Raw genomic sequence first — 16517 nt, forward strand, 5'->3', positions numbered from 1 at the left:
TATATATATATATATCCGTAATCTGGAAAAAAAAACCCAACATATTTTACAACTTGGCCAGAAAACCTGTCCTTCAAATTTTGATCGATTAAAATATCCGTCATCTTTTCAAAATCTCCCAAACTTGGGACTTCAACATAGGTGTGTTCTCGAGAGAGTTCCTAAAGAAAACTTTCCCCTGAAGACGAATAAAGAGAATTTCTCATTTTAATTTGTTATAAAATTGATCGACATCGCTTCTTCTTGGCTTACATCTACAATTACCGAAAGGAAATATTTGCTTAAGGGAGTCTTTGAATGCAGCATGTTTGCCGAATAATAAAGTATATCATGTAAAGACAGCATTTGACATTTTCAAGGCCACAGATATAATTCGGTGACTTTTATTTACAATTACAACTATTATTCTGAGCCCCATGGCTTGGCTCTATGGTCTTGTGGTATAACACTCGCTTGGCGACTGTAGGTTCAAGTTCAGTGTGGTTCGCACAAAGTTGAGCTCCTGGAAAAGGCTCTTTTACTATCATATTCTCACTATATTCAAGTCTTATATCTGGCTAGTTGCAGCAATGCCTCCGTCAAATAAATATTATAATATTGAATTCCAGGCTGCATGCCTAGTCCTACATATTCAGTGTTGATGACTTGGTATCCATTGAGCACAATTAATTAGTGCACAATATTGCATTTTACTCCTATAATATAGAAGATAACGTGTTCATATTATCGGCCAGATAGGGAAAAAGCATTTGATATTGTAATATTATGGTTATTTTCTTCTAAATCAATTTACCTAATGCCTCATGAATGTCTCTTAGGGAAAAGAATTAGCTGCTCTAGGTTTTATGCTGTCTACGCCCTAACCTGTATCCATGGTTTTATTCTTATATTAATTGTAGATTACAACACTCTTGCTCAAATATTACAACTTACAAATGCCTAATTCAAAAACCCAACATAATATAGCATTGCATTTCAAAGAAGAACACAAGCTTATGGGCCTTTTGAACAGTATCACCACAACAATAAAAACAAGATATAAATATGCTTGAAACAGGTCTGACTTTACACTACAACAAAGGGCAACAACAACAACAACAAACAATAGAAAAACATAGGGCAAAAAACAACAAAACAAAACAACTCCACCCTAAACTACAATGAAACAAACAGCGAAAAAAATCATGAAAAAGGGATTAAATGTCGGAGTGTTGAATTTATTTGAAATCATGTTTAATGTGTAGATATCATTTGCGTGGTTTACCAAGGCCTACTACAAAGAGTTTGCAATAAATCTTAATATCATAATGACATATCAGCATATCAGAAATAAATATAAGATCTGTACTTTTATCAATCGATCGATATGCTATTAGGTTTAAAACAAATAAATTTCTATGTTCCCTCGTCCAAATGTGTTTCATTTTAAAATCCTTGCAATAAAATGATCATAAAGAAGCACTCGAGAGGTTTGAATCTGTGGAGAGACAGTGAAATAAAGTAACAACGACCGGGCTGTTCTCGCCGTGCGATTGAAATTCCAAATTTATTCCACTGCCTTTAAGACGCATGCATTCGATTTCATTTTCCTTTTTATGACTCGTCTGGTAATCAATAAACATCCTAGTGGTTTCATTGGTAATGTATTGGCCTGACTTGTCAACGAAATAGAGTTTAAATCCTCTGGATGTCCTTTATCTCCTCTTTAGCGTCCAGCCGTGACTGGGTAGTTGGATTAAATTTAGAATTGACGAATCTAATTCGGTATAAATAAACGACCGATATAAATGTTTTCAAGCAATCCCCATTATTTGTTTCAAATTGCAGGAAAACATATGGGACCAGGGAGCGTAAAGCAATAAATAATGTGTACAATAACATAACTATGATTATAAATAATATGTGAAAAATTTAAAGATATTCGGTTATGCTTTATGTCAAATTTATAATGGAGAAAAAAAAAGTACTTTTATTTTCTGTTACCTTTAATTAAGGTACTGCATAGACTTTGTTAAATTAATAAAGTATCGTATTTTTTTATTCTATTGTCATTTTCAAAATGATTTTTGTGACAAACATGACCCATTAAAATCACGGGTAACCTTTGTGATAAAATTGTAGCACGTCTGTCCGTCAGGGGTAAAGATGTCTTTTTGGATATTTAAGATTTACTTAAATGTTTCTGGGCTTTTTTATCACTGTATTAGAGATGACTTGTCAATCTGCTAGCAAGATAACTTTGGACGTAGATAGCAATCAATTCCCTATTGTTAAATCACTGACATATAACTTTATTGTTATTATTATTATTACTTTATTAGGGGGCAGCGTGGCTCAGAGGTACAGTCTTTGCTTCGTACCCGAAAGGTACCGAGTTCGATCAGCCGCCGCTGCACTGTGTGGTCTTGAGCAAGTCATCTCGCCCTAGCTCAATTTGCGGCGCAGCACTGCAGCTGACGTCTGGGTTATTCCAGTCTTCCCTTGGAATAGACCCTCGAGACTAATTTCCCCTATGGGATGAATAAAGGGACTTTTATTTTGTTTTATTTATCTATCTATTATTATCATCATTATTATTATTACTATTATTATTATTGTTATTATTATTATTATTATTATTATTATTATTATTATTATTATTATTATTATTATTATTATTATCATTATCATTATTATCATTATTATTATTATCATCATCATCATCATCGTCGTCGTCGTCGTCGTCATCATCATCATCATCATCATCATCATCATCATCATCATCATCATCATCATCATCATCATCATCATCATCATCATTATCATAATCATCATCATCATCATCATCATCATCATCATCATCATCATCATCATCATCATTATTATTATTATTATTATTATTATTATTATTATTATTATTATTATTATTATTACTATTACTACTGATAAATTATACGTAAAAGAATTATAATCCAAAGAGAATTCAAAGAGTGTTTTTGAAAGAAAGGTACTGGAGGCTCAAACCTTTGTCTGATATATCGTACTTTTCTGTTCTAACTATTAGAGAACAAAAACTCTTATTCTCTGCAAAATAAGCAGTATAAGTTATGGGTTTTTTTTTTTTTTAATCTCTTGATTTTCCCTGCATCCAACCTCATGGTAGAAAAGAAAAAAATCATTTGCCTTGAGGTTGGATCAACTAATTATATCCTATTTTGGTAACATTTTCATAAAATGTACTTTATATCTACTTTGTTGTGTCTTTTAAGCAGAGCTCATGGCGCTCACAATGTTACTTTCTCGGCATTGCTGCGAATGTTATATCAGACGTGATATCTAAAGCTCAAATCCGTGACCTATGGCCGATAGTCAATCTGTTACGGTACCCTCTACTTGAATCACTTTATGTCAAAGTATCTTTACAAATTAACTCAATTACATTGTAATCTGTCAAATTGATTGAATGTGCATTGGTAAATAGCGGATTTCAGTTCTATAACTGGTAACCTAAATTCTTTCATCGCATTTAATTCAAGGAAACATAAATCAATTGATAAATAACAATCCATAAATCATTTCAAAAACCAAGAGTCTCTCAAGCTGCAAATAGTTTCATAACCACACAGGAAAATATGCCGTGTATTGGCAAATCACATTTATCTCATTTGGTCAGAAAGCGTTAACATCACATATTATTCACAGATCAAAATAAACTTCGGCTTGTCAAAAAGTCTTAAAGCATAGACTTCTAAGCAGTGCAGGGTCTATGACTGTTTTAAAATTTTGAACATTTGTATAGTGCAATAATCACTAAACGTGCTCAAAGCACTTTTCAAGGGGCCCCTGGCCAACAGCAAACTGAAAAATAGGACGAGACACAGCTCCTGTTAGGCGGTATTACATTTTTTTTCCGCTGTTAAAGGCCAAGTGCTCATTTTATATTATACCGGCTTACGGTGAGAATATGTGAGTAAAGAGTCTTTTCCAAGGACTCGATTATGCACCGCTCAGAGCGGGAGTCAAATCCAGGACCCTCCGATCCGAAGGCGTGAGTCATACCACAAGATAACATAGCCGCACGTTTACCAAGTTGGAGGTAATCTTAATCTACCGTTACATAAAATGATTATGATCTGGCCAAATATTTTTTTTAAGTGTTTGCTCAGTGTACGGCGGAAATGCGATCTTGACACAACCTAAAGAATGACAGTGAAAGGAGTTGAAGGAATGAACAGCTTCCATTCATTGATGTCTTTACGCATTCGCTTTGATTATTGTGGGAATATTGGAAAGTATTAAATGGTTGAAATAAAAAAGATAGTATGGCTACATACAGCCAAACATAGAGTCATTCACATTTACTTGCATAAGAAGTTTGATTACCCGGTATTTATTGAGGAGTGTATCAACTATACAAAAGTTGCCAGTGGGGTAATTACCCTGTCAACGAGAAAAGTGTGCCCTATTTGATAGAGCCATATTATAACTATTGCTTGGGAATTTTTAATTCTGGTTTTAATCATAAGTACGACATTAACTGATAGAAAACAAATGAATGAATAACGATATTATGGTTTGGTGTTTAAACGATTTTGATTTCGCATTTAATAAAAAAAAAATCATTAAAAAAGAAGGAGGGAATGACCGACCAACTTCAAGTGAACTCTGTTTTTTTTTTCTTTCTTTATATTGACAGCTTTTAAAGAGGTTAAAAGAAATAACGTTAAATAGGTTTTTGCGAAAAAATGTTTTTCTCTTCTTATCTGATAGTATCTTATTTAGGGTATGATATAGTACTATCCTTAAAGTGCCATTATATTATACGACAATACATTACTATATGATCTTAAAGGGCATGGTAATAACATTCACAGAAAATACTACACATCCTAAATGTAGTATCTAATGAAAAAAATTGTATCCATACGACAATATTAAGTCAAAACAAGCAATTATAGACTAGAGAGGATATTAGAAATAGTTCATAATTAAATCAAAATTGTACAGATTTTATACAATAATAAATAGAAATATCAATCATAGTTAAATCTCTGAGACATTAATTCTCTGTCACTCATGGTTAATTTGGTTCGGAGTGCAAGCATTTTTAGTTTTTACCCAGTTTTTATCCTTTTTCCTTCTTTATTATAGACTTTGAGGTGTAGAGATAAAATACGTTGACCAAAGCAAAACCAATACAAAACGGGCCATAGCGTGCCGAGAGAGAGAAAGGCGTTTAACTTTGTTAAGAAAGGTTACGGGCTCGGATTCCGATGGAGTGACTTGATATATTTTTTCAAACCAGATGTACTCGAATCATAGTCAAAAACATGCAAGGGTTGAGTTAAATTGCTTTGCCTTGTTGAGGAGAAAAATACGATTTCTTAAAAGCTATATAAAACTCCACAATTTTTATCATTTGAATTTAAAATCCTTTATCAGCGTCTAGGGTGGACCCCGACATAATACCGTTTTGAGGCGGTGGATCACATATGGTAAGGTTCTTGTCCTCCTACAAATGGTTTTCTCATTTAAATATCTACAATCATGACAACGATAAGCTGCTGAATCGTTTTAAACAAATTGAATTTAGGTGGTCTTCAATTAGATACTTGAATAGATTGCTCTTATGGCAGACTTTTGCCTTGCCTGATCATTGGTGCTTGTCAACGTTGAGCTACAATCTTTTGACTTCCTCGTTATGTGAATATTTTTTCTTACTGGGGCTGAAATAACATAAGTGTCGCATTGTAATCGCTGTAAAGTGAAGACACCAACCCCCCCCCCCCCCCCCCCCCCCAAAAAAAAAAAATAAATAAAAAAAAAAACTTTAAAAAACCAAAATTAAAAAAACCCCAAACGAACAACAACAACAAAAAAAACCGAAAACAAAAAGACACACAAACAACAAACTGTCTAAAAATTTGTGAGCAGCCACTGTTGTATGATAAAAACCCTGTTAATGTGTTAATGAAATAGTGCCAGACAAATCAGAGAGAAAAAGACAAGAAAAAATCATTCCAAAAATCACCCTGTCACAATTGAGGATCAAATCTCAAGACCTTCGGTAATCAGAAGGTCTGTTTTATCCCGAGTCTTTGTCTTGCACGTTTGAAAAACACTTTTTTCAGATTCTTAAACAAACCGTCTGTGAAGGGTGTTGAACATCTGCAATTAAAAACAATTATATAGCCTTTGTGTTTTTTATAAAATCATACGAGTTGTAAACTTAAAATTCTTTTCATATGTAAATTAGTAAATAAATAAATATATTATTAATAATGTCTTATCTCGTCTGAATCCGACCGGCTTACTGACGGTCATATCCATTCGTGTCACATATACTCATGTTTTCTTGTTTCAGTCAGATCGATAACGATATAAATAGGATCTAAGGGGTCATAAATTAGATAAAGTTTTGTATCTGAAATCAGGAAAGAAGTATCTGTGTTATGTTCTGACAATTTCTTGATTTCATGAGTATAATTGTTTTTTTAATTTTTTGAAAACGAATATATATGATATACGTATAGAGATTTATGATTAATGAAAAATTGCATGATTTTGATTCTATTTAAAATAAGGACTGATGATTATACCTAAGTCAACAAAACTTTAGATCTATCGTGTTAACTCAAAATCTTGCCCCGCTTACACGGCGATATTCCCAATGCCTGTTGAATGCACTCCTTTTCAATATTCCGTTCCATTTTAACCGACTGTCAAAAATACAAATTGATTCGACAAGCATAAAAGTCAATCAAAATACTTTTCTCAACATAAAAATTGTAGTGCATTATTTTGAAATTCGCCGTTGTAATTTAAAAAATGTTTAACTGGTAGCCTGATTTATAACACAAAACATATAAAGAAAGCACGAGTTAGTATTGTCAGGGAGACGAGTTAAAATTGTAATGTCCCGACCGTCTGGTTTGTATTTTATTTGGCTTCGTTTGGTGGGTTCAATTGGTTTTTACAATGACAAACACTTTGCTGCCATGGCCATCACAACCACTCACAGTATTTAACAGAAAATTTCCAGGAATAATGGTACAATATACATAAATAAAGAAGATATGACAACATGGGGTCGTTCTCTAAATCTACCAGACAAAAGAATAAGTGTCCTCGGCGATCTTGTATGGTCTCAAATCTTGGGCCCGGGATTAATAAGCCTCCCATGAACACTTTATGACTTGGTAGGGAAGACGCTATGCATATATTATTGTTTTTTGACCAATATCGAATTACCTAGGTGTCGCTGATTGCTGGTAGCTAATGATAGATCAATGTTTTCTTTGTAATTGGTAACAGTAATCTTTATGGTCCATATTGACAACTTGACATGAAGTTACAGTATCATTCTTTTTAAAAAAAAGTTATTGTGTTAGAGTTCTCCTCCTTGACAAGAGACAAACGTGTAACCTTAATATGAATGAATATGAATGTGTGCAGGTGTATGTTAGAACCTGGGACACTTCAGGAACTCTAAAGGTAACGCTTCATTCACTTTTACGAGTCAGATATTGTTCTATAAAAAGTCTCTATTAAATGAATTTGGTGGCAACTTTCCTCTTAAGGGAAAAAAAGGTTTACAGTAAGAAAAAGAGGCGCACGGGCGCGCGCGCACACACACACACTCACACACACACACACACACACACATATATATATATATATATATATATATATATATATATAGACATGCACACATACAGAGATAGATAGATAGATAGATAGATAGATAGATAGATAGATAGATAGATAGATGGAGAGAGAGAGAGAGAGAGAGAGAGAGAACTGAGAGAGAGAGAGAAGAGAGAGAGAAAGAATGAGAGAGAGAGAACTTAGAGAGAGAGAGAAAGAAAGAAAGAAAGAGGGAGAGAGAGAAAGAAAGAAAGAAAGAAAGAAAGAGAGAGAGAGAGAGAGAGAGAGAGAGAGAGAGAGAGAGAGAGAGAGTCTGATTACTTTTTTAGTGTTATTGTGAGGTTATTTTAAATGAAAGAAGATAAATGACTCAACCACAATGAGTATCACTGTTAATGGTTAATGCACTACCATCAATTATTGGTTTACTGGAAACTATTGGTTTTATAGCAATGTAAAAGTGCATATTTGCCACATTATTGGGAGACGATGAACGTTTCAACAGAAAACAGCATTATTACAGCTATAATTTTGAGTTATAGTAAAGGGCTGAAACCAATTTCTTTGATAAAAGTAAAAAAAACTATAAAATCTTGATTTTAGATCTAAACAATCAGTTTTGTTTCGAAAACTAAACATAAAAGATTTTCATTTTTTGAGTAACACTTCTGTATCAAAATAAACACATTATTATTATATTATTATTTAAAAGAATCGGTTAAAAGATAATGGTGAGACATTAATATGCTTTTAAGTGTGAAATTAGCTTTAAAAAAACTGTCATTAAAGATAGAAAAAAATTAATCGTAAACTTTAATTATTAGAAACCAGTTCGGAATTTTTTGGAGAAATTACAAAAATATCTTTGGGAAAGTAAAACAACCAAAATGAAGTTAAAGTTTGAGTTAAAGTAAACTAATTATTGAAACTAATTACTTTGATAAAAATATGGAGAAATATTTTTTTTAAAAACCTTCATTTTTGACTAATCTAAACGATAGTTTTGATTTAAAAATTATTGATAAATAATAACTGTCAATGGAAATTTGGACATTTTTGATGATTCTACAAATGGTGAATCAAAATAACTACTTTTCCACGGATCCATCATGCTCAATATTCTCTTTATTACATCAGCGGACTATATGCCTGTTAGGCACCCTATTTGTACAAGTACTTTTAAAATCTCCGTCATTGCCAACAGCATAGCACTCATTTACACCTCAATCGAGTGAGATCATTTGTGTTAATCGCCATATGTAAGTCCAATCCCACCTTTATCCCTTTAAAATTAATCAAATTAACTTCCGATTTTCAACGATAAACCAATGATGATCCGCTTTAAGTTTTTTTTTTTTTTAATTGTATTTTATCCAAATTTTGTTAAATTCACACAATCAGGAAAAAAGTGTATCGCGTCTGTTAAAGGCCAAAATGCTGTTTATATTTTTTTCCTTTGAATTTATGTTTTCAAAAACGCTGCTTCATGTCTGTTACTGATATGTAACCCCCCCCCCCACACACACACACACACACATACACAAACACTCCCCCGAAAAAAATCACACCCACTGTTGTTCACCAGCATTAACGTTATGTTTTGTTGTCAAAGTAATGTTCGACAAGGCTGAGGGGGCAATGTTTCGTCTCTAATGGGCAGTTATTGTAAATATGCAGACGGGATTAAGAACTTGTCGATGGCAACTTGATTTCAAGAAAGCATAACTCTCGTAACGCGATAATTGATTGTACAAGAAAGTCGGAGTGGTGTGCTTGCAAGTATTCTCATGGTTTTGGCTCAAGGTTAAATGCTATTATTGTTAAGAAAGGCTAGCCCCTCTGTATTTTGTCTTTGTTACACTTCTTAAAGTTAGTTCCAACAACATAAACCGATAACGCGAAACAGTCATTTAAGATACATTGTAAACGTTGTGGTTAATGCTCAATACATATTTGTAAGCTTATAATTTATATAGCAATATACTGTGCGCGATTCATGTCTCTTTTTCCACTCTTACAAAACATTGCAAAATTGGAGGATTGTCCTAAATGCTATTATTTTATTCATTGAGAGTATCTACAAACTATATTATAAGTATGACATAGCATAATTTGGAATACATTGGCTGGATATAGTATATACTAAAATGTCAGGGATCGTGCAGTGATGCCTAACAGATGTGTTAGATTGTATATCGTATAAAAATCTGCTTCTGTTATAAAAGGTGTAATTAATATTCATATTCTTACGAATCTCTAAAACCATAATAAGATTTTTTTTTAAAGATTATATTCCAAAAAGCCAACACTCTGGGGATTTGTTCTTTCTTTCAGAATATAATGCTAAATGCGCTTCAAGTTGAGTCATTTACCTCCCCTGCAGGTCACGTGCAATCAAAATTCAATTTCAAATTTGTATAAGCTTATAGACAGGTCACTCATTCATATTTGAGTCGAGCGTGATTTGTATGTTTTGGACAACACCGAGATCATTGTCACCATCCGGTCAATGGCCACAATCAGCATCGGTTAAAGTTGTAACAAGACATGGTTCAGTATACATGAACCACCGACGCCATATGATGACAAATATGGCGTATAATATAGAGTATATTTGAGATTCAATATAATTTTCGAAGCGGTTGACAATATCTATTGATGCTTGTGAATAAGGTTCATTTAACATAAATTGACAAATGCAGCTTTATCATGTGTCTGCTATATAATTGGACAAGAACAACTTTGTTTCCCTTCAAAATTCGTACTCTGTGACTTCAATTTAAATAAAAATGGTGTGTGTGGGAGGGGTGGGGGGTGGGAGGGGGGGGGGTGGAAGAAGCAGGTTTTGTACATATTGGATACGTCGCGAATAACACTGCCACGCGTAATGTTTATCCAGCGAGTACAGCGTAAGTCACTTTGCTCCATGTCGAGAAATTGATTAGGAAATCGACCAGCATTGTTTGTCTCATTACTATTGCAAACCTGGATGGAGAGTTGCTGGGGGATTGTTTAAAATAGAGCAAATAATTAACCAAAAAAAAAGACCACCATCTGGAGAAGTTCACTTAATTACAATTCAATCATAACTTTTTAATTTTTTTAAAAGTAGACATGTCAAAAGAGAGAGATTGAAGCATTATCATGCATTGGCCAAAGGAGAAAATTTATATCCAGAAAAAGGTGTTTTCCTTTAAAATTAAATAGACAGTAGATATAATCCGAATTACTCGTGAGCACAAAACCTTTGTGGGTAGACTAGCGTGTCCAATTAACGATTTATAAGCTGATGCCTTTTATCTTAAAACATCTGTATTGTCGCCTTCATTTCCAAATATAAAATCGTACATGCTCAGTTTGCAATGTGGAATCATACTAATGAATTTTGCAAGAGTCAGAGAATAGGTATGCAATCGATTTTTGCATTTTGTTTGAATATATAACATTTGGTATTTGGCCTTGCAAGTCAGTTGTTCTATGGTCACTCATTTAGTTCCGTAACTCTATAGGTACAAGAAACGATTTCTTGAACTGTTATCCATAGTAATTAGTTCTCAGATTCTGACATAGAACGGCCAAAGGTTGTGACTCTTTTCTTTTCAATCGTTTGCCATGCAAGACACTGAAAAAGCCCCGGTTGAGGAGTTGGAAGCAGTTGTTACTCAGTAAGTTCTTTTCATGTAAATATAGAGTAATTGAGGCTTAATAAATTTGTAATGATATTACAATAAATTAAAGATGTAAATTTTAAAAATACTAAGTAAGGAAAAATACTCTTATGTAATCTATTTTCTTTCTCTATTTTTTTTCTTCTTCTTTTTATTATTTTTTTGGGGGTTAATTCAGTTTCAGATATTATTTTCTCTCTACATCATCTGTCATAGTTACTTAGACCCGCTAAGACTTTATCCCAATTTCTATAACGTTAAAGTAACTTTCCTTACCTAAAGACTATTGGTCAATATTGGGACACAGGGATAATCTGCTATGATGCTCCTCCAGCGTACTCGATTTTTTTGGCCATCTTTCTCAGTTGGGTCAATGACAATCTTGCCTCTCTGTCCATCTATCTTCTCCAAGTTTCCTTTGATCTCTCGACTTTTCTTCTGCCCAGAGGGTTCCAATTTAGTCTGCCTGGTTACACTTGATGGCTCCTGACTGAGGGCGTGTCTAATCTAATGCCATTTTCCTCTTTGGTCATCTTCTTTTGTTGATCGAACTCTGGTTAGGTTACTCCACTGTTCACTGCTTGAGATTTTGTCAGTCCATTTGATCGGCTATGTGGTCTTGTGGTATGATACTCGCCTTCTAATCTGAAGGCCCTGGATTCGAGTCTCTCTCTGAGCGGCGCATAATTGAGTCTCACGTACTTCGGTGTTGTCTTTGTCGGAAAAAGAATTGTAATATCGCCTCACGGGTACCTTATCTGGCCCTACATGTTAAATGTTGCTTTTGTCTAGGGGGCCCTTGTAAAAGACTTTGAGCAAGTTAAGTAGATATTGCTTTGTATAGAATCTGAAGCTTTTTTTTTTCAAGATAGACTGTAAACATTTGTTGACACAAACTTTAATTTTATATAAGATAGATTCTGTCATACTCCAGGTATTCTCATACAGCACAGAAAGGGAAAGTAACAATTGCTTGCTTTCGTTTGTATGCTGGACGGACAATGGGGTCTAAAATAAGTCTCAAATCTACAAGGATTCGAAATTGGTCCGCTTGCCTGTGAGTTGGGTGGTTTATCAACTGAGCAATCGGGACCCCTATTTCACTTGGTGTGGGCAAATGAACTGATTTCATCTTATTTTTAGTTTAATTTTTAATCCTGTGACGTTCATCGAAAACCATACTTTCCTTTTATTTCACCATATGATCAATATACCATTTTTCATTTGAGATATTTTCTTGTTCGTTAGTGAAGCTTTCATCCCTATCAACGAAGTTTCTGAATCATTTTCATTATCCCATGTCGATTTATGTTTTAGTCAGTTGTCATATTTACTTTTAAATAATATTAATCAGTGCATGATATTTAGTATTCTAGAATTGCGGCTAATTGTTTTAAGAGTCCGAGCAGTAAATGAGCTTAGGTTGTACGACGAGGGATTTGGGTACATTTTTTTTCGGGATTAGGTAATAATGTTACTGTTTTGTTGTCTTTCCTTAGTGCAGAACAAAGGTTTCTAAACGAAATATTCTCTCTTTTGCTCGAACTGTATTTTTTAAATCTTATTTACCTTTTAGCTTATGCGCACTGTCTACAAGAAGAAAAAAGAGAGAAAGAAACAATGCAGAGTTAGCATCGTCTTCTTGACCTGAATAATCATCACCATCTCGTGAAAATTAAATTAAAATCTAATAAGATTTTTATTTTCCTTGGAAAGTCATTTGTGAGTTGTAAATTACTCTCCAATATCACATCAAAGAAGGAAGGAACCTTTCATTGATTAACCGCATTTGATTGATTGCCACGTCTAGTAAAATCAATGCCCCCCCCCCCCCTCCCCTTCCTCCTGTTCTTTGAATCACGATAAAGACTTATTTAAATCTCTTTTCGGTTATTAATCGATGATTGGGGAATTCACAGATCTGCCTGCTGCCACCAAAAAGTCAACTAAGATTTTTGTGGCTCAAACTATATCTTTGATACGTTATTTAGTCTTTCTAATGTGGAAGTTGTGATTAGTTATGAGTACCGATTGCTCAGCTGGTAGATAAAGTACTCGCTTCAATTGCAAAGGGACCGAGATGAAGTGTCAAAACCGGGTGAAGTCGAGATTTTTTTCTGACCCTCCTCCTCCCCCTCCCCCCTGTACACCTAGCAGTGATTTGATTGCTGAATCTATTGATATGGCGGAAAGTACTTTGCGATAGACTAGCGACCTATCCTATGATACTGAAAGACTACTTTATGAGTACTATGTTTTTCCTCTGGGAAAAAAAATTAAGTTGGCAGCTCGGTATTCGATAGTGACAACAATAATGAACAAGCAAACTCCCTAATCCATCACACCTGAAAGCTAATCCATGTCAGTTTTTCCTGGCTTTATTCTCGAATGGTTTCCAGCCAAGTCTTATACTGCTGATTCTGGTGTGGGTCATTTGTTTTGGAGAAAAGCTGAGCATAATGACGACAGATATAAACACTGTTTATTCGTTTCGAAATGAAGTATTTGGTTGGATTTATTATTATTATGGTGTATGAAACCATTCGTTGTATAAATAAAGATTAGAGGTAAGCTCCCTTAATAAATTTATCAAATAAATAAATAGGTAAGTAATCAAATAAATAGATAAATGTGTTCTTATATTAGGCATGCTTTCGCGGTGTAAACGTGCTTATTCTACCGTACTCTGCCGTATTCGCGAAGTCCCAGGTTTGACAGTTTTTGACAAGATGAGGGTCATTTAAATCGATTGATATTTGAAGATCGAATTTTCTGGCCAAATTCTTAAATATGGGTTTTTTTTCCAGAGTACGGCAGTATTGCGCTTCTTATGCCTTCAATTACTCCCAAATATGGAACAAAAACAAGCCGTTCGTTAGGGACGTTCATCTACGAGTATCTTGCGAATTCCGTCAGTGGCCATCCCCAGTTATTCAGACACAACTGAATTGAAATGGTATCTTGTGAAACATTAGTTGCTTCCTCTTGTCAGGCCGTCTTTAAAACCGAATTAAGCATTGATCTTCTTGACACAATAATAAGTAATTTTCTGTTTGTGTGAATATGCTGCTTTTATTTAAATGATTGCACCCTTGAGTATGGCATAACTATGAGAGGAAACTAGAAAGAAGAGGGAAGTAAATTGATAGATAGATAGATTCAATCGTTGATTTCAGAGAATTTCTTTCTAACTGAAAGGTTTTATTTAGACTTTAAAACCAATTATATCGTAAATCCTTGAATCGTGTTAATTTTATCTTTCAAATGATCTCATTAACCCGACAGCGAAGCATCCTAATTTATTTGATAAAGATTAATTAGAAAAGTATGTGGCCACTTGTTTACATTTCACGTTAGTTTTGTTCCTCTACCTGCCTGGGCCTGATGCATCATAAACTGATCAAGTTGTCATTAGTTAATTGTGAATTCTAATAGTATAAATATAAGCCTATTTACATAATCTAATTAAGTGCTCTTTTGCCACTTCTACTTTAAGGAAATTCCTATGTTAAACAGTGTCAAATATAATTTTTTTAAACAATTCAAGATTCTAATAGTATAAATATTAGCCTATTTGCATAAACTAGTTAAGTGCTCTTCTGCCACTTGTACTTTAAGGAAATTCCTAAGTTAAAGTGTCAATTCAAGATTTTGTATTCTTGGTTCCTGGAAATTCGTGTCGTATTCCCAACTGCTGCACAATCTTGCGGTTGTGCGGTGGGAATAAAGTTCAGACCGAAAGTGAGGAGTAGAATAAATTCATTTTCTCTGTTGAAATTTTAAAAATCCCCCCCAAAAAATAATCTTAAGTATTTCTATCAAAATATCAGTTCCATGTTGCAAGAGGCAATCGCATTTGTAACATTCTCCTATGATTTTTGTAATAGGACCTGAGGGACGTGTACACGCATGCAGGTCTGACATCCGGACCCAATTATTCATATAATGAACAATATTTTGCGTCAATCTTTGAGATTTCCATTACAACAATGAACCCTTAATAGACTGGGTTATCAGACTTGCAAATAGGTGCACGTCGGACTTGAGCCTTCTTTGTCTTCAGTACACATACATCAGATTCAACGCAACTGAATGAAATCTTAATAACTGTAACTATGCACCAATTTTGAACACAACATTGGCATGCGGACCACGCAAAAAGCATTTTTTTTAAAAACCATATGTTTTGATTATCAAAGATGGTATGGGACGAGTCCCAGCACAGTTGTTTTTTATTATTTTATTTTTCCAAGCTGTATAAAAACAAAGTCTCTTTAAAGAGCGAGAGCCTAATTTTGTCAAAGGTATTCCATAGAAAAAATATAGCACATCAGTTAACAGAAAATAAAACTATTATTGACTCGCATGACAAGTTACTGCAATAGGATGCGTCTTGACAATCCACAAACGAAAATATGCTTTCGACATGTTCGAATGTGAATCTTACAACAAACGGGCTCATTATTTGCACCGTTCTAAGCTCTACTGGCATAAAGGTTCAATAATTTGGTAAATACAGTAAGTGTCCCGAGTCTCCTCTGTCCCAAGTCTCCAATTCCTCCAACATAAAGAAATATCAAAAGCGTTTTAAGCATTGTTAAAGTGAACACAATTTATTTCAACCCTCACATTATTTAATGGTCTATTTTCATTTAAAATGTTGGTGTTTATTTTATTTATTCTTCAGTTGGATATTATAAAACTAAAACTTACTTTACACAATATTTTCCATGACCTCATATATAAATAATTCTACAAGGAAAAATGAATAATTGCCAAACAGAAATGCTCGAAGCAATACAATATGCACATTAATAATGTTCTACTGAGTGGTAGGTCAACGCTGACAGTTATTTGATGAAGTAATAATTCGAGTCCGATATGAAATTAAATTTGAATGTCCGCTATCTCGCTGTCCTTTCATTCAATAACTTCAGTGCCGTATCAATGTAGCTATATTTGAATCTTTTGTTAGAAATCTATTATTCCAATGCGATGCGTCATGTGTGACACCGACAATACTGGTATAAAATCTATTACAAAATTGACATTGGGATAACAGGATTTTGTACCACCGAGCAACTTTGGACTATGGATTTCAAGAAGGTGGCTTCAAAGTGTGTGAAATTAAGCAAATTTATATATTCTATAATCTATGCACTTTGTTTATCTAGCTATCTATCTGTCTATCTATCTGTCTATCTATCTATCTATCTATCTATC

General features: G+C 33.9%; 1 protein-coding gene across 3 annotated transcripts in view; it reads left to right on the forward strand.

The window, feature by feature from the left end:
• Positions 1-16517, forward strand: part of LOC144975629 (uncharacterized) — a 37124-nt gene that overhangs the window by 11373 nt on the left and 9234 nt on the right. Inside the window, exon 1 of one of the 3 annotated variants that reach the window (XM_078919820.1) lies at positions 13734-13861. The exons of the other annotated variants lie outside the window; for them this stretch is intronic. The gene's annotated coding sequence lies outside the window, so the exon portion shown is untranslated. Of the gene's footprint in view, positions 1-13733; positions 13862-16517 lie in introns of those variants that run through there. 3 annotated transcript variants of the gene reach the window in all.

This window comes from Berghia stephanieae, chromosome 1, assembly GCF_034508935.2.
Source record: "Berghia stephanieae isolate SIO BIC M18660-M18661 chromosome 1, UCSD_Bste_1.3, whole genome shotgun sequence".
Classification (NCBI taxonomy): Eukaryota; Metazoa; Mollusca; class Gastropoda; order Nudibranchia; family Aeolidiidae; genus Berghia; species Berghia stephanieae.